Source organism: Limulus polyphemus, unplaced genomic scaffold (assembly GCF_000517525.1).
Source record: "Limulus polyphemus unplaced genomic scaffold, Limulus_polyphemus-2.1.2 Scaffold1886, whole genome shotgun sequence".
Taxonomy (NCBI): Eukaryota; Metazoa; Arthropoda; class Merostomata; order Xiphosura; family Limulidae; genus Limulus; species Limulus polyphemus.
The window spans coordinates 1-18,888 of NW_013667496.1; the positions used below are offsets into that span (position 1 = coordinate 1).

Here is an 18,888-nt window from a genome sequence, read left to right on the forward strand (position 1 = left end):
TGTTGAAAATAAGTGTATCGGTAAAGTTATATTTAGAAAGAATAAACCAGTTTTATTAAGAAAGGACTTGTGTCGCTAAAGTTTCGTGGGAACGAAGTTACGGAAAATTAACTAACGAACGGAGACGTAACAATACGAATAAATAATTAACTTAAAAGACAATACCACCGGAAGCTTTTAAAATTTTTATTGCTGTGTTTTCGTTGTAGAATTGGCATAACGCAAATATCCATGGTGATATGTACAATGTATAGAACTTGAGGCGTCCCTGGTGGCTCTGCGGTAAGTCTGATGGTCTGTAACAATAAAAATCATGGTTCGATACCCGCGGTGGGCAAAGCATAGCTAGCCATTATGTATCTTTGCACTTAACAACAAACAAACCAACAGAAATTAAAGGAAATTTATTACTAAGAACCAATTTGAGATAATGAAGTTTGAACTGCTTGAAAGGATAATGAATAAAACTATTACAAGTTTTTGATAATAGAGTTAGCACAAAGGATCACATATAAAGTGTAATAAACTTAAAATAAGACCCAAAACTCGAGCGCTTTCGAATAGTTGACTATTCTTCTTTGTTCTCCTGAAGAAGAAAGTCAACTATTCGAAAGCGCTCGAATTCTGGGTCTTATTTTAAGACTATTACAAGTTTAATGTAGTTAATGTACAGTGTTTCGACAATATTTTTTCGTCATAAGCTAATAAATATTTCCTTAAATTTCTTTTAGCAATATTCAGGAAAGATCTTAGTTTATGAAAAGCTTTAGTTCGAAATCAATAAAATTTAAATCGTTTTCATATAAATCAAATCAACTATATATTAATTAATGCCTCAATTTCTGTAAAATTTGAAGACAAATATATAGTTTTTCGACACAAGTTTTGTCGACATAAAATGTAGTTGATTCGATTTTTTTGAAAACGATATTAAATTCTATTAATTTGGAGCTTTAGCTTTTAAAAAACTACGATCTTTCCTGAATATTGCTAAAAGAAATTTAAGAAAATATTTAGAATGAATATCAAAGCCCACAAAGATGTATTTATAAATATTTATTAGCTTTTAGGGATTTAAATAGGACAAGTAATAAATGTGATATTTTCATAATATTACGCTCATGAGTGATGTCGGATTTTCCCGTGCGGTTTCATTCAGAAAATGTCCGACAGTAGGTTAATGTAAAGTATGTGTGATAGAAAAGCGTTTGTCGTCTTTTTTGTTACGTGGTATATTAGTTTGTTTGTTTTTTGTCCAAATGTAAGGTAAGTTTCAAGTTTATGTTGAGATGTAGGAATAATTAGTTATTTAAATTGTTTTATACTGTAATTATGTTACTTTGTTGCTACACACGAGTACTAACAAAATGTGGCCATCTTTGCAACTTGCAGCAGTCGTTGCACTACGAGTACGAGTCGTACGACAATACACCATTATTAATATTACATTTTTATTTACAGTAGCTTCAAGTTTGAATAAGTCTTAATGTTAACATTATCATTAACATTTTTTGGTGAAAGCGCAAGGTAACTAGTCTGACTGAAGTGAAGAAAAGTGAAGTCTTGAAACAAAAAATTAATTCAGTGATTGAAAAAGTCAAACTTTTTAAATTATAATATATATAAAATATTTAAGATAATTAAGTACTAAGAATATAACTTTCACGGAAATGTATTCCTACACAATACTATAGTTAAAAGAAAATTTGTCAAACCTTGTCAGAAATTAAACAAAATGATGTGCAATGTATTATATACAAAAATTATAAAGTAAAATTAGTAAATTACAAAATGCGTACATAAATTAAGCCTTGTAATTTTTTTTGAGCCATGCAACATTCCACACTTGAGCAAAAACCTTTCCAGTATAATGCATGCATTACACCCAAGAATCAAAAAGCAGAAACACTAATGAGTATTAATATAATTATAAACTAATAAAGTACATTGTATTTGTTTGAGAAAATAAAACATTTAACAATGTTGGTTTGTTTATTTGTTGATAAGCACAACACTATACATTGGACTATTTGTGCTGTGCCTACTATGGGTATATAAATATAATTTTTAGTACGATAAGCCCTCAGACTTGCCACAGTCATCGGGGATAATACTAATAGAATGTGAGAACAGAAAAAAAGTTGTGTCGACATTCACCTACCAATAATATATTATTAAAATTTATTATAGTACAGTTTTAGAACATTGTTCAATTGCATTTAATTTCAAATGATTACAACCAATGGAAATGAACAGTAAAGGACATATTTGTTGAAAAAACAAAAACTGTATAATATTATAATAAATAAATAAAATAAATGTCTCATTAATCCAGTGGGTCACTAAAAGTAGATGTAAATGGGAGAAGAAAAAGTATGAGTAAAGCAACTGCGTTTTATGAGAAAATAGAACTATAAAGAACAAAAATTAAGACAGTGTTAAGCCCCAAAAATATTTTTGTGCTGAAAAGTTTAACATATGTTATGGAATAAAATATTCAAGTAATTGTGAGGAAATAGAAGTATCTGTAACACAAACCAAAGAACAAAATAACGTGATGTGTTAAACACAAGGGGGAAAAAAACCATTAACACTAGGCCATCATTATGATACACACCAAATATCAAAATCGTGAACAAGCAAAATAAAATGCTTAAAAGTTAAAACAGCTAAACTGAGGTAGAAAAAATATACAGTAAAATGATGTTTCACCACCTTTAACATAGCATCATTGGATGATGATGATGCCAATTTTAACAGTGGTGAAACATTGTTTTACAGTATTTATTTTTACCCCATTTTAGCTGTTTTTAAAATGCTTCTGGTATTTATATTGAAACAAAAATGTACTTACCAGAGTAAATGTAGAATATTAAACATGAATGCTAAAAGAATATTGTAATTTTAACATTGCTAGCATAAGAGAAATACCATGAAGTAAAATTAAGCAGTAAAAGTTATACGTATGAAATACTTTTACCAAATGTTACCTATAGTTTTTGTAAAGTTAGCAGATGTTCTGGTTTTCTTCAATTATTAACAATATTATAATCATTTAAAAAAACACTTAAGCCATATAACTTGTTTTCTGTTGAAAAGATCATAAGCCACTTTTAATGTGTTTAATTTTATTACTGATTGAAACTTAAATCAAACTGCAAGATTTCCTCTTTAATTATATGTAGCTATTTCAGCTGTAGAAAATTGGTTATGGGCTCTGAATTATTACAGTATTTTTCATTACAACTTAAAAGGATTTTACTGAATTGTGATTGAAGCCAAACTCTACTTGTAATTCAATAACTTATTACTTGTACCAACACATAACTGCAATTCAGTAAAATTTCTTAATTTCCTTCCATTTTAAGGTGAGTTAGGAAGAAAATCTTGTAAAGAAAAATAGAATTTTGTTTTGTTCCAACTAGTAATCATCCAAGAAATGAATTAACACTAATATTGTTTTTTAAGACTCATAATGCAGGTAAATTAATATATAGAATCATACATGGACTTTTCTCTGTGGTAAAATACTTTTATTTGTGAGCTTTTGACCTTCTTACTGGAGCTTCATTGGGCAACAGTACACTGAACAATATAATACCAAATAAATGATATTGCCCGCTGCATTGCTGTCCAATGAAGTCTCCAGTAAGAAGGCTGAAAGCTTACAAATAAAAGAAAGGTATTTTAACTTAGATAAAAGTGTATTATTCTACATATTAACACAAAATTTTTTTTGACATTTTCATTCAAAGAAACAATGTACTAGTGCAAATATGTGTATATAATACTAGTAATTTTTCCATTATAATTGTTGCTGTATTGTAATCTATAGTTCTCAACTAAAAATTATAAAATTTATTGTAAAAATTCTATAAGCACAATAATTTATGTCAAACTGTAAAAGTTTTGTTGAGATTAAGGTTTGGGCTTGTTTTATGTTGCATTTTGGGTACAAATCAGCTAAAAATATGTTTGGATATAAAAACAGTAATTAAAATACATCGATGTTTCACTTCTGTTAACTCGGCATTATGAGTTGAAACTGATGTATTTTAACAAATCTTGCACATTCCAATTTTAGCTTCGCATTTTTTACTTTATTTAATGTGAGTACTTGCCTCGTGTATGCAAAATTAAAATGCTACAAATCCAGGATGGCATGACTAAGATGTTGGAAGTTGAAGTGCTGAAGGTGGTTAGAGAAGTATTTATACAGAAATAATTCATCGTAGCACCATCTGTGAATGTATTAGAACATTTGAAACTTTTAATATTATTACGAATCTTTACAAACTATTTCCATTAGAAAGATATTAAGATTGTAGTTCAATTGTATCTAAGGTAGAACTGGGCAACTAACTCAATTAATCAGTTACATATGAACAGTGATTAATACCATAATACGATCACTTAATCAAAATTAGTGTTTTTTATAATTTTTTTTAGTTTTTCCACCAGGTGGGTGTTAACGCCTGCCATGCTTATGTTGAAGGAGTATAAATACAAAAATCAGTTCATCTGTATTTGAATAAATCATTACTCATCCATCTCACCCCCCACCTCTTCTGGACATACCCATTTATTTCTCAGCAGATCTGTATCAGCCTCCTGAATGATATTTTAAACATAAAAACTGTTACCCTGGGTAGTTTGACATGTGTGGTGTTTACAAGAAACAGGCAAGTGAAATCCCCCATCTTCACTGTTCTGTCAAATTGGAATTAGCATATTCACCTTGGAGTAACAAACCTTGGCTGACTGCCCTTATACTTTTCTGTGCTTACTTAAAGATTTATTTTTTAATATTTCCCACTCTTGGCTTATTTCATTTGCTTATTATAATTTGCTACAAAATGAGACTTTTTGGTGTTGCGAACAATATTCTGATGTACTCTCTTAATTTTTATTTCACAAGTTCTGTGGCTATAACAAATTATTTAAAAATATTATCTGTGCTATCTTGAAAACTAAAAATTTTTTTAAAAACAATGATAATTATATACACAATTCAATAAAATGAGATTGTTTCCAGTCACCAAATTACTAAAATAATAACTCACTGATGATGATGCAAGATATTACGTTGAAACATGTAGAGTGTATGAGATTGTTTTCCAGTCACATTGGGGATTTTTGTACTTTGGTGACTGGAAACAATCTCATTTTATTGAATTGTGTATAAAATAATCATTGTTTTTAAAAAAAATTTTTTAGTTTTCAAGATTAAACATTACACATGTGCCAAAAAATTCTGAAAAAAAACAAACATTATCTATGCCGTTCATGTTCCATTTTTCAGATATACATTTAATGAAACTTGCTATACCTGCACATGTTCTTCATGTGTGGTGGGAAACAACAGCAACATGTACAAGTGTACCAAAATAAAATATTACTTTGAGGGAAGGGTTAGCTATCTTGTGCTGTTACTTAGGGAAAGCAGAAAAAGGAAACAAATCATGATTATTCAAGAATGAACTTTGGCAATTGTTAAGTAATTCTGAGTAGTAGTGAATTATCAGAAAAATATCATTCTCCATATTTTTAAGATATGTGTGGAAGACTAATATCAGAAAATAGTTTAAAATGTCTGAGAACAGGATAAAGCAAGTCATTATTTATAATCGTATTAACTTTCAATGTTAAATATTCTAAGATCTGGTCCTTTGAAATGTTTTTTAGTTCATCTTGTTTTTTTTTAGCCAGTCATAAAAAAAGAACATGTAACAGTTGATTCTGTTTCTAACATTTGCACGTGATTAAAACATTTGTCTAAAGTGGTTTAGTTTTGGACAAGCCAAACCCAATAAGCAACGATGATAAAAGAAACCATAACATGTTAACATGTGCTGCATAATAAACGGAAAATGTAAAATATTGTCGTGATTCAATTATTAGGACAGTAGCTGAAAGTGGTTTATCTCTGGACATTGCAATCTGACGGAGAACAACACAAACAGTCATAAATAACCACAAGATACATCATAAAAAAAAAAACATGAAATATTTTCCTGTTCTAGTCATTTACACGAAGACCATAATGTATTATCACGTGCAGTGTTTTGAGAAGTTCTAAAAATTCTTAACTGTATATAGATAGTTGTGAGCTATTCACAGTAACTCAATAGATAAGTGTAACACTCCTATAATTACCAGTGGTGAAAATTAGGAAAAGGAATACACTCAGAAAGGAAAGGAAAGAAATATAGCTGAGCAATATAACCAATTATCCATGAATATGATTACTTGATTTGTGTCATGTAAACTAATTGATTAATCAAAATTATGGTTGATTTCATTGTCAAGAAAATAATTACCTAATCGAAATTAAAGTTCCCAATTATTACTACCAGCAGAATAACCCACCCTGCAGGCAGGTATAACTGCTAGTTCCTGTGGAATGCTATTGTGCCTGCGGACTTTTCTGGAATTGCCTGACAGTTCTACAACAATGTACTCATACTTGACATTCAATAATGCTCACCATCCATGAGAAAATGGATTTTATTGAAATTTTAGTTTAAAAATGAGTTCTCATCACAGCATTACATCACAGAGTAGATTTTATTGAAGTATTTCTTTGTAGATGCAGTTATCAATGCTTTTCTGTTGCAACACTCGTGAGATTTTCACACACAAAGAATATTTTTTTAAGTTTGATTTTTGATTGTTTTATATGTGAAACTTACTCATTTTTTTGTAATTTTTATTGGTTAAATCTGAAACATACCATTTTAATGTATTACTGAGCTTTAAAAATACTACCCAGTTATGATTGGTGTGTGGTAGTTTCCGAGATCCAAGTTTTGGACGTATACATCGCAAACTCCATTCTAATAAGATATTCCAACTATCTAAGTAATTAAAATATTGCTACATAATTGGATAATTTTGAACTGCTGACTATTAGGAAGGTAACTGTCTGGCAACTTGTAATGTCAACTTTGTCTGGAAATGCTGACTAGAGGGAAGACAATGGTCTGGCAGCACCCATTGCCAACCTCCTATTTTTTTGTATTTATTTTTTGCTTGTATGTACCATGGTTTAAGGAATAGGGCCATCACTTAATCAATTAGCAAATACAACTAATTGCCCAGCTTTACTTATAAGAATAAGGATTTAAATAACTTATCTGGTATCTTTTGAATATTCCTGAACTTGTAATGAAAAGTGTTGCTATTTTTTTATGAGTGATATTAGAAGAAATAAATAATCTATACAAGTTATGTTTTCTGTTGAAGTCCCTTTTATATATATATATATAAATCATATTTAGATCAACACATCAGTTAACATTTTGTTTTGTAATGAATTTGTTGTTATGCCATACACATCACTTGAAACTGTGTGAGGGATGATTTTGGACAAAATTGAAAAAAATAAAAATAAAGCATTTACTAGAAAGTGATATCACTGTATTATAAAGATCAGAAATAATTTAGTCTTTTTTTTTTTCCCCCAACAAAATTGTTTATATTTGTAAATACATATAGGTACTTTGGAGTTCTAGTTTGTTTTTATGCTCGCTGTAACAGGATGAGTTTGGTTGCAGAATCATAAAAACATTTATGAGTTTAGATAAGTTTGTGCTTTTGGTTGAAGTATATAGGGGTTAGCTGCTTTCTGGCATTTATTATCATGTCGAGAAACTATAAGTTTATGGTAGGTTTAGGAACAGTGCAGTTAAATGATTGGTAATAAATGTTTGACGAGTACTCTTGTGACCCCTACATATATATGTTAATATGGATACTGGACAAAGTTCCAGAATGAATTCAATTTATTAATGGCTTATTTGTTGTTATCTGTCTGGCATCAGCTTGTTCTCTACAAGTTGATTACTGTTTCAAGCTTCCTTGGGAATGACATCCATCACTAGCTCTAGGTTTTTATTTTTCTAGAGTGTAATGTAGTACATATTAAAAATGCAAAAACCTCAAAACAGTAATCCCTCAACCTTCTGCTTTCAGATTGCTTAACATGTTGAATAATAATACACGTGAAACCTGTGGCATTAAAGTCTGTTAAAGAAGAATGACTTTTTATAAAAATGGGTTTTTCCACCCACTAAACTCTAAGCTCTATCCTGAACTGGAGTCTTTTGTTTTTTCTTTTAACATTCTGGTGTAATAATTGTGAGATTAGAAAATTATATTGTTATATAGGATAATTTGTATATTTATTTTTACCTACATCAAAACTCAGAATATTGAAATGAAACTGATTATCTATGTGTTCGCAGATGTTTGAACAAATCAATTTGTGCTTCTGATGATTTTATTAATCATCTGTAGCTTTCATGTCCATAAGTTATAATGAAAATAACTACCTCTCACTCAAAAATACATTTAATTTTTTGTATTACTTGTTTGAATTTTCAAGTGTTTTATCTAATGCTTCACGTATGTGCATGTGTTTTTGGCTCTTATGATTAGTATGTTGTAGAAGAGGTTCATTAAAAAACTGAGATGTTATAGAGTGTTTTGTGAATTATTGTATTGTGGTATCAGTTAAGATTAATTATGGAATTTGTTCAACTTGTTAATTTGTGGGAAGAAGTTTTTAGAATGTTTAATTATTTTGTTTAAAGTAAAAGATGATTTTCATCTGTTTTTATCAGGAGTAAAAAGGAAGAGATGTTACCGATTTCTGTGTCACTGGTGTCAGAAAATGTTTTTTCACAAAAGCCATGCTGAGCGACACCAGTTTTATCACTGTAAAAAGAGACCAGCAGGTCTGCAGAAACGGTTTGTGTGTGAAATTTGCAAAAAAGAGTATTGTCGACCTGAAGTGTTGGAACAGCACAAGATAATGTACCACTAGGACAACAGAGGTTATCTCAAGCCCTGCACTGCAGCTCTAAAGTTGTAGCTAATACTTTACAGAATAGCAGAGCTGCTTCTGTGTGTGTGATGTTAGAGATATATATATATATTTACAATCACATTTAGGTTTGTAAACATGAGATGCTTTTTATGATAAACAAAATATTCAGGTCAGATTTTCATGGGGGAATATAAGAATTTTTATATATTTTAAAGATAGTAGATATTGTTAAAATCCAGATAATGTCAAGTGTTCTAGTCCTGATTTGTGTGTGTTAAGTAAACAAATTGTACACTATGTAGTTTTATTTTAATAAAGCAGTGTCTTAAAATTGTTAATGTGTTTAGTATGTGCTGGTTGTTACACATTACTGTGTTTGCTATGTGCTGGTTAAGTCGTGATATAAATAATTTATTTGAGCTTATGGAAGTTTGTTTTTTTTAATCTAAGCATAAGCACTCATCCTGATTTGTTGAGTAATTGTAAGTTTGAGTCATGTTGGAGTGAATGACCCAACCTGTAAAATCATACTTGTTAACAAAATGCATAGTATAGTTTTAATCTTATATGAAAACATATAAATTGATGTCTTGTGTGACAATACATCACAGTAACACTGTAACAAATTTTTCTGTACTGGCTATATATGGATTTCCAGTCAGAAGAATATAACATTAGGACTATACACTTTGTTTGCTATGTGCCACTGCCAACAAGGCCTTTTATTCAGTACTAGAGCTCAGCTGGTTATGCAACACACAAAACCTCAGTTGAAATGTTATTTATACCAGTTTGGTATAAGATATCGATTATTGTGGTACATAAGGCCTTACACTGGAGAACAGATCACAATTATGTGGCATAAGGCATTATACAGCATGATAATTGATAGCTTATAGATTACAAACTAAACATTTTAAAAGTGTGAAATTAAGTTCTGTACACTGTAATTTGACTTTAATTTCATTTTATAATATTCAAAGTGAAAGTTTTCCCACAACTGTGGTTCGATCTGTATGTTCTAATTTGGGTGTTCTTGAAGAAGAGAGTTGATTTCATTTTTGAAAGAATTTGTTTGTGTTGTTTGATATATGGCTCTGTAATGAATGTACTTACAGTAGAATCGTAAGCATGTGAAATTAGCGGTACAAATTTTCCTACTGGCTAAGGGTTTACACCAATTGTATCTCATGAATGAAGACAGTATTAGCATATGAACTGCTGCCACATAAGTAAAGTTTGTCTTAATGAATATTTGAAACAAGGGACATAACAGCAAGTCTTGTTATGCATGTTTTACAATAGAGCTTAAGTTTTTGTATGGCATGAGTGTTTGATGTTTCATAAAATTTGCAACTGTTATTTAAGAGGTAGGCTATTCACTTTATGACTCCATTCACTACTTTTGTTCATCTTGAGTTGAAATAGACTTTGCTTTGTGAGTGTTAAAAGTTACTTAATGATGAAGTATGGGTTAACGTGGTGTAATGGGCTGTACACTTCCACAAGGATAAACTGTTATACAACAACATTACTGATGCTAGCAACAGCATCAGTAACTTACCCAAAAGTCTTGCTTGTTTCAGAAAAGATAACTTGTTGTACAAAATGTTGTAACTATGAAGACAACATGAATAGTTTAATCGAGGAGGCTGATTCATTACCAACCTTGTTTAAATGTACTTATGGAAATAAAGGAAATATTTCAAAACATGTATTAAATTGACTTATTTTGACAATTTTTTTTTACTTTTATTGGTGATTGTGAGAATTAGATGATAAGCAAGTTACGTGTACTTGATAAAATATTTTTTGACTTTGAAATTTTCATGGTTTGATATTCAATTTGATCTGAGAGAAAATTAAATCGGACGTTTTTCAGAGAATTGTTTTGCCTTAAAACTAATGAATATACACTACTGTTAGACAACATCTTGGATCATTAGTCACCCTCAGAAGAGCAAGAAAATGTACAGATTTCATAGAAATTTCAAGTTTTTAAGGACTGCAACAACCTGGAGTGATGACCCGAGACATAATTCACTCCACTACTCCAGGACAATGCAGTCTGTATGAACTTTGTATGTACTATAGTGTAAATCTCTTAAAATGAGAATTAAATTTGTGTAACTGTGACATTGGTTTGTTGTTTTTTTTCAAGTGTAATGCTAAGCAACACAAAACAGTTTTATAGTTGTGTTAATAACACGATAGTTGTGTTATTAACAGATAATGGTTGTTTTTATCACTGGTGCACAGTTTGATAGGTGTGTTAATAACAGATAATGGATGTTTTTATCACTGGTGCCACAATAAATTGTTTTTGCCAAGGTTATGCAGAACAATTCCAACTGTACCATCATAATAGGAAACCTCCAGGTTTGGCAAAAGAAAGATTCAACTTTGACATTTGTCTGAAGGAAGGATTGCTGTCATCCTGAGGTGTTTCAACATTACAGGTTGGCACATAGCATGAAAACAAAAGGAACTTCCTGATAATGTTAAATGCATTTGAGTTACTAAACACCGTTTGTTGTGTTTTATCTCAGCTCAGACACCTGTACTTGTTGAGAGCTTATAGTAGTAAATATTGCTAACAAATTGGAAGAGTAGTAAGAGCTTGTCACAGAGGGTTTTATAATGTTTTGAAAAATTTATATATAAGATCAATTTACAGAAGAAACTAATAAATATAGAATGAAATGTAGTGGGTTTAAAGTAGTATAGTTTACAGTGTAGTTTGTTTTTCACTGGTAGTTGGTTGTTCCCCTTCTTTGTTTGTTATAAGTAGTGAGTACACAGTCAGCAGAATTGAGATTTCATTGAGTTAAAGTAGTGTATATTTTTTAATAGAAAAAATAAAATATAAATAAATTTAGTAGGCCAATTACAGCATGGTTTTGAACCCATTTAAAACCTTGATTACTAAATATTAATGAAAAATGAGCACTCTCAACTAGGAATGTAAAAGTTGTATATTCACCTTTAAGGAAATGTGATTTCATGGCATAGGGGATCAAACAATTAATTGCTAGTCCATTACTGGCTTACCATAAGCTAAGTTGAACCTTCTGTAAACTTAGTTGATTAAACTACAATCTCTTAATATTAAAATAAATACATACATACACACAGTCATATCAGTATTGTAATGTTTAAACTTAATATAACACTGATTTAAACCATTATTGCATTAATTTAATTAGAACAGTATAGTTTACATATTATGTTCAATGTGTAAAAAGTTGATTTCTTGACAACGTTAGAGAATAAGAACTATATTTAGGTTTTCTTTGTAAATCATGCTTGTTTGAAAAGCGACATTATACTTAGAACAAATTGTATACTGCTGTAGGTTTTTTATTTAAGAAAAGTTTAGTTTTTAATGTTTTCAATGTCTCTAAGTAATCTTATAATAAGTAATCGCTAAGGCTCTTGACTGAACATGTGACAGCTTGCACCACAGGTGAGTGCTCTACCAACTGAGGTAAAGGGTTAACCCACTAACAAGGCACACTCTCTCACCTAACCTTGGCTACCTAAAGGTAGGTAAACTTGTCAGGTTTTGAAGTTTATCATTATTTAACCACTATTTTCTCTTGGATAAGAATTATTTTCCGGTGATTAACAAATACATACAAAATCCACTATGTTCAAGAACTTACATTAACATAAATGAAAATGTAATTTTTATTGCAGAAAACATTATTATTGAGTTTCACTTTTAGTGTCTTTTATAATTTTAAGTTTAATTTGTTCCTAATCTTTTGCCATTAAGTTGGCTTAAAACTTATTATATAATCTATAATGAAAATCTGTTTGCTAGTACCTAACTCTTTCCCAGTAGCTCAGTGGTAAGTCTGAAGGCTTATAACACTAAAAATCAGGTTATGATACCCATGGTGAGCACAGCACAGATAGCCCTTTGTGTATCTTTTTATTAACAAGAATAAACAAGAGGTGTCTAACTCAATTTCTGTGGTATATGTAAAACATATGACCTCCCACCTTTCTTCCTCAAAATATAAAACAGACCAGATCCCCTTCTCACAGATTGGCTGTATGTTTTCCCCTTTGAAGTTATAAATGGGGATAAGCACAGAAAAAAATAAAAGCTAGTGCAGGATAAAGTTTAAAAGTGTGCCTAATGAAGATATCTTTATTGAATTTGTGTTGTATAAATGGACAAACTTACTAGACATAATAAATTTAACAACAGAAAAACTGGCTACTTTTAGAAATGATCATACTTAGGGTTACCAGATGTCCAGAATGAATTACAGTAACACACTGTAACATTTGCTGAATAATCTCATGTTTATTGCATTGCACTTGAAAACCATAAAAAAACAAAATTAGTTAAAAGCTTATATAATTACCAAAAATAAGTATGACATGGTGGTTCAGGTGCTCAACTTGCAATCTAAAGGTTACAAGTTTGAATCCCCCACCACTGAACATGCTTGTCCTATATGGTTGCTGACTGGGTGTTAAAATTGTTGGTTTACAAAAATTACTGCTCGACTTCTAATTCGAAGGAACAAAAGTTGATATGGGAAAACATATATATATAACAATCCTAAGTTGCCTTGAAAGAATTGTTTATTTTTGGTCTTCAAATTTCAATTCCTGCTGCTGACCAATGGCAGATTAGATTAAGAAAACATAGCACAGAGGGAGAGAACACTGTACCATGTGATCTATCTTTGTCAGTTAAAAAATATTTAAAAGATCCATGTATAATGACATTGTATATATCAAACTCATGCTGAGGTACAGTTTAATACTTGTACTGTTTTTGATTGGGACAGTAAAAATAAGGCTAAAAAACTAGGACAATCCAGTTTTATTGGGATGTCTGGAAACCCTAGTCATACTAAAAATTGACTGAAGAGACTTAGTCCATATACAAATAACCTTACAATTATGTGTAAATATATTGATGCTATTACTTTGGAATCTCATTGTTTCCATCACACGTATTATAATGCTATATGCTGTTTCCAATATTTAGATACAAAGCATATGACTTCACTAAGAAAAAGGTATTTCGTTGAGCCTAATTATTCTAATTACATTCATTCAGGTGTGTTTTTAAGATAAAGGTTTGTTTTTATCATGAGAAATCTTTGAGCAGATTTATTAGTTACATAAATTAATGTACACTGTTTTTCTTTGAAATGAATAAAGAAATTTGTCAATCCTAAGTATTTGTGACTACTTGTTGTTTACTCTACATTGTAATTGATGTGTAGTGAATGAAATTAGTGAAATAAGCATGAATTGGTAATAAGATATGTTTAAATATTCTCAGAAGAATGAAAAGTGTTGAACATTGTATTTTTTTCATTCAAAATTAATGTTTTGAATATGTGGATTTCATCATAAGTGATTGTCTATTAATAGCTATTATATCGGGTATTGGGAATTTAGTCTTTGTTCGTGTTTTCTTTTTTCAGTCCTTTAATAAGCTAATGAGACAGTAGAAAGTCATTTTACCAATATAAAAACTGTGGTGGATGCATGTTGTGTCAGTGCATGTATGTATTTTTCAGCTTTCAATGTACAATGTTCACGACTTTTGTAAAAATGTTTCCTGTTGTAACTGAATAATTTTAGTTGATTAATTAGTTTAATTTATTAATTAAATTAATTTAGTTCTGTGACTCCTTAAGTTTGGTGTTTCTTGGTTTATTTGAAAGATTAAGGTTGAATCTTGCCTACATAAATACTGATATGTTTTGGAAACATTTAGTAACAGAGTACTTATTATTACAGAACGGAGTTGCTCGGAATATCACAATTTCCACTTTTTTTGGAAAAATTATTTGGTCGCTCAAGAAAAGGGCTTCATTACAAAATAGACCCAAGGCTGTCTAATTCTGCGATATTTCTGTTCTCTGGATTTTATCTGGTGGAAGATGGCAGAAATTATGAAATATATCCAGTCTATCTTCATAAATCACTAATGAGCACATATTTTAAACATCACCACCAGAAATCTTGTGTAACATTGTTGTTTTTTTTATTTTGATTGGCTTGAATTTTTTTTTTCCCAAATTAGCAAAGAATAACTTTTCAACAGAATTCTACAGCATTAATTACTGAAATCAGTGTTTTATCTTAAAAAAAACTAACACATGCATTCCTTGGAACTAGAACAGTATCAACTAGTTGTTCAGTGCTCATAATTAAAAACAACAACAACATGTTTATGCATTTTCATTATTACTCATTCAACAGCTATCCAATTGTTACTTCAAGTAGGTTTCCTCAGCAACTTATTCACCCAATTAAAAATGTAATCTTATCAAATGAGAAAATATACTTTGCAGTAACCATAAAAGTCATGTTAACGTGAAAAAAAAAACGACTAATTTTGTTTCACACTAGCGTGAATGTAACGATAAAATTTAAATAACAAGATTTGTTTGTGTTAATTAATGAAAAACAAAAAACTTTAGTAGGTACAAGAATTTCTCTACTTTTTAAACTAAACGGACAGTTAAAAGAAATTAGTTAGTAGACACAGTTAAAACATGCATTTATTTCAAAATCTTTAAATATTATGTTTGATAATTGTCTGTTTTAGTAACATCTCTCACAAAGTGCTGTATTCATAGCTATTTCATGTATGATATTCGTACATTTGGATATTTTTGGCTAATATTTTTATTTTGGTTTTAGTCTCAAAATCATTGGACAATAGACCAGATCTCAAATGCAGTGTTTGTCTGAAGACTTTCAGTCGTGCTGATGTTGTGAGGAGGCACATGCTTCAACATTTTGTCTCTCCTCCAAAATATGGCTGTGATGTATGCTTCAAAATGTTTACCAGGAAAGACTACTTGAAATACCACAGGAACAGAGTTTGTGGAAAGTATGAAGCAATTCATCAACAAGGTTATACCAGCTTGCCAGGAGAGAGACTTTAAATTAATTTGTGTTACAAACTGGGTATAGTAATATCCACCAATTACCTTATATATATAATATAAACCAGAGTATTCCATCTCTTTGTCTTGTGTACTAAGTTGCATGTAGTCATCTAACCCGATTTTAAAGAAACTTAGTAGAGGAACTTGGGTTGACCACTCAAATATTGAGTGTCAAATGATAAGCTCAAAGAATGATTAAATTTTTGCAACCATTTCATTTCTAATGTTTTAATGCAGTGAATGATGGCTCAACCGAGCATATAGGTCAGTAGCGAAGTATAGGAAACCAACGTGGAAGGGAGCCAGCTCTAACATTTATTTGTAACAATACTTTTTAAGCCAAACATTACAAGGTATACCTGCCAGTTAGGGAATATCCAGTAATGTAATGCTGGAAAAAAGTGGGTTTTTGGAAAATAAAAAAAATATTTAATAAACGGGAAAGAGTATAAGAAACATAAAAATGTATCATTTGTGACTTGTTTGTCCCATACTTTGATCGTTCTTTTCCACTCAAAAGAATGTTCAAATACGTTATTATTACCAACTTCAATATTTTTATTATTCAAATTAATTTTAATTTCTTATTAGCACTTTCATTAAGTATTAAATTATTAAATATGTGCTATGTACTCCCTGGCCCCTCAGAATAATTTATTGGTGTGAAACTTTTGATAACTCTACTAGAATCAATGATAAAGTTTTTTTTATTTGGCTTTAGAATTAAAGATCTCGGCATTTAAAGACAAAACTTTCAAGTCATTCTTCACACAATGTTTCTATTGTCTTTGTTTTGCAACTGTATCTTCTATAAATTATTCCATCCTTCTTACTTAACTCAAAATAAAAGTTACAATGACATTTTTTACATTTTATTCTGTTTTAATTTTTGTCCTACATAAAATAGTTCTCACATTTATTTAGGCATTGAGGAGGTTTCTGTTTTCCATTATTTTAATAATAATATCAGGTCTTCTACCTGTTAATATGGGAGTCAATGAGACAAGAGTGCTTCAGTAAGTTCCTCTCAGTTAGACTGTGGATATGTTTAATAATAATCTAAACACTGTACCACATTCAGTGTAAGCATCTAAAGGTTGTCATATAAACTTCTTGTTCATAGTAATTGAGCTTGGAAATACATTATGAATGAATGCTTTGTGTTCACTGTTGTAAAGTGAAGCTACTTACTGTAATTTAAGAGAGAAAAAAAATGTGTCTGTGAGTAATTCCTTGTTGAAGTAACTGAAAAATCATTTGTACTTTATTAACTTTCTGTATGTTGCATATATTAAACACAGGATGATCTCCAAGGCCAGATTAACCAAAAGGCAGAGTAGACAGTTGTTTGTGACTCTACAGCATCAAGAGGCCCAGAGTGGTTATGCTTGTTTTTTAAATAGCTTTCTCAGATAATATTTCAAATTGAAATATGGCCTTAATCCAGACCTGACAGTATGAACTTGGCTAATTAGTTTAGAAATAATATGCTGTTGGGTAAATATTTATGTGTTGCTAATATATATATGTTATGCTCTAAGTATTTGTGTAAATTTTAGTAACTGCTTTCTTTTTTTTAAGTCTGTTATACAATTAAGCACTTATATATTATTGCTGAGTTATGAAATTAGTGTTTATTTTTTGGTATCTGCAGACCAAGAGATATTTGTTAAATATATTGAAATTCTTTGCTATTTAAATCACATATTTAGTATAAAACTTAAGTATTAAACGAGGTCTTGTTTATAAAGTATATGTAACTGTACCAAAAATGTTTAATAAAGTCACTTTTGATCTGTGGGGATCAGAGTTCTCTCTCGGGGATTTAAACCGAACAAACAGTAATTGCAGTAAGAATTAAGATGTAGCTTAATATAACAGCAGTCAAGTTTAAATGTTTTGTAGTTGTAGGAGTATCAAAATTTGTTTAAGGGTTAAGCAGAATATATCATATTCTCATATAGTGTGTGTCTAAAATCAGTATTAATCCTGAAATTATGAAATCTGAGAATGAAGCTTTAAAAACAATTGTGTGAAAGGTTAGTGCATTTGTAAAAGTCCTAATTACTGTTTGTCATAACTTATATGAAGAGGTTTTTAATATTTGATGAGCTTTAAAAGTGTTAATATTTATTCACCACCACAAAGACAACTCGAAGATTTTGTGCTGTTTAGCTTAAGATGAAACTCTAAGATGTGAATTTTTTTATAAAACTTATAAAGTATAAAAAATAAAACTGTTAAAATAATTTTTACATATGATAAAATTAAAAATTATTTTATTAGATTTACACTTTTTTAAACTACGTGTGTTAGTTTTTTTTAATGTAAGTGTCTTTGTACAACTTTGTGGGAGACAGCTAGCTTGAGTTATCAAAAGAAAGTGCCTTGCTAGTAGTTGTTATATGCTCACCCTTTCAGCTGTGGGGGAGTTATAATGTTACGGTCAATCTCACCATTCGTTAGTAAAGAGTTAGAAGTGGGTAATGATGATAGTTGCCTTCTCTCTTGTCTTTCACTGCTAGATTAGGGACAGCTTGCGCAGATAGCCCTCGTGTAGCTTTGCATGAAATTCATAACAAGCTAAATGCTCAGTTGGCACGTGATCCAGGTGATGAAAAAATTATAACCCAAAGCTATCGTTCCATGTTTCTAAAAGGCTTTCAGTCAAACAATGGTGGTTCAGTGTTTGAATCCTTTCACTTAAACCTGTGGCATATATATTGTTAAAATGTCCACCAGGAAATATTACAGAACTGAGTGTATGAAAAACAAACACAGGCTATAAACAGATAAGAAGTACATGTATTTATATAAAACCATAAAAGAGAAAACTGCTGGTAATGTAAGAACAACTTTCCAACTTGGATATCTTACCCCCTGTGTTTTATTGTCATACAGCCGATTGTGTATTTCTTTTGATTCTTGTATTTTCATTAATGACTATGCAAGGAAGATAGCTTTATTGAATACCCTTATTCTGTTATTGTTTTGCTTCAAGTACTTTACATGTTCAACAGAATTAGTTTATAAAAACAAAATTTAGATTCTTTAAGATTTCTTTATTTAGTATTTGATGATATTAACTTATTTAGAGATGAAAAAACAACAATGTCAAGT

The 18,888-nt window shown here is 30.2% G+C and overlaps 1 long non-coding RNA gene across 1 annotated transcript; it reads left to right on the forward strand.

The window, feature by feature from the left end:
* Window positions 1-1,136: 1,136 nt before the first annotated feature.
* LOC106465257 lies at window positions 1,137-17,973 on the forward strand. The gene is made up of 3 exons (XR_001291194.2): window positions 1,137-1,266; window positions 8,625-11,442; window positions 15,518-17,973. It is a non-coding gene; the product is annotated as an uncharacterized LOC106465257 (long non-coding RNA).
* Window positions 17,974-18,888: the final 915 nt, after the last annotated feature.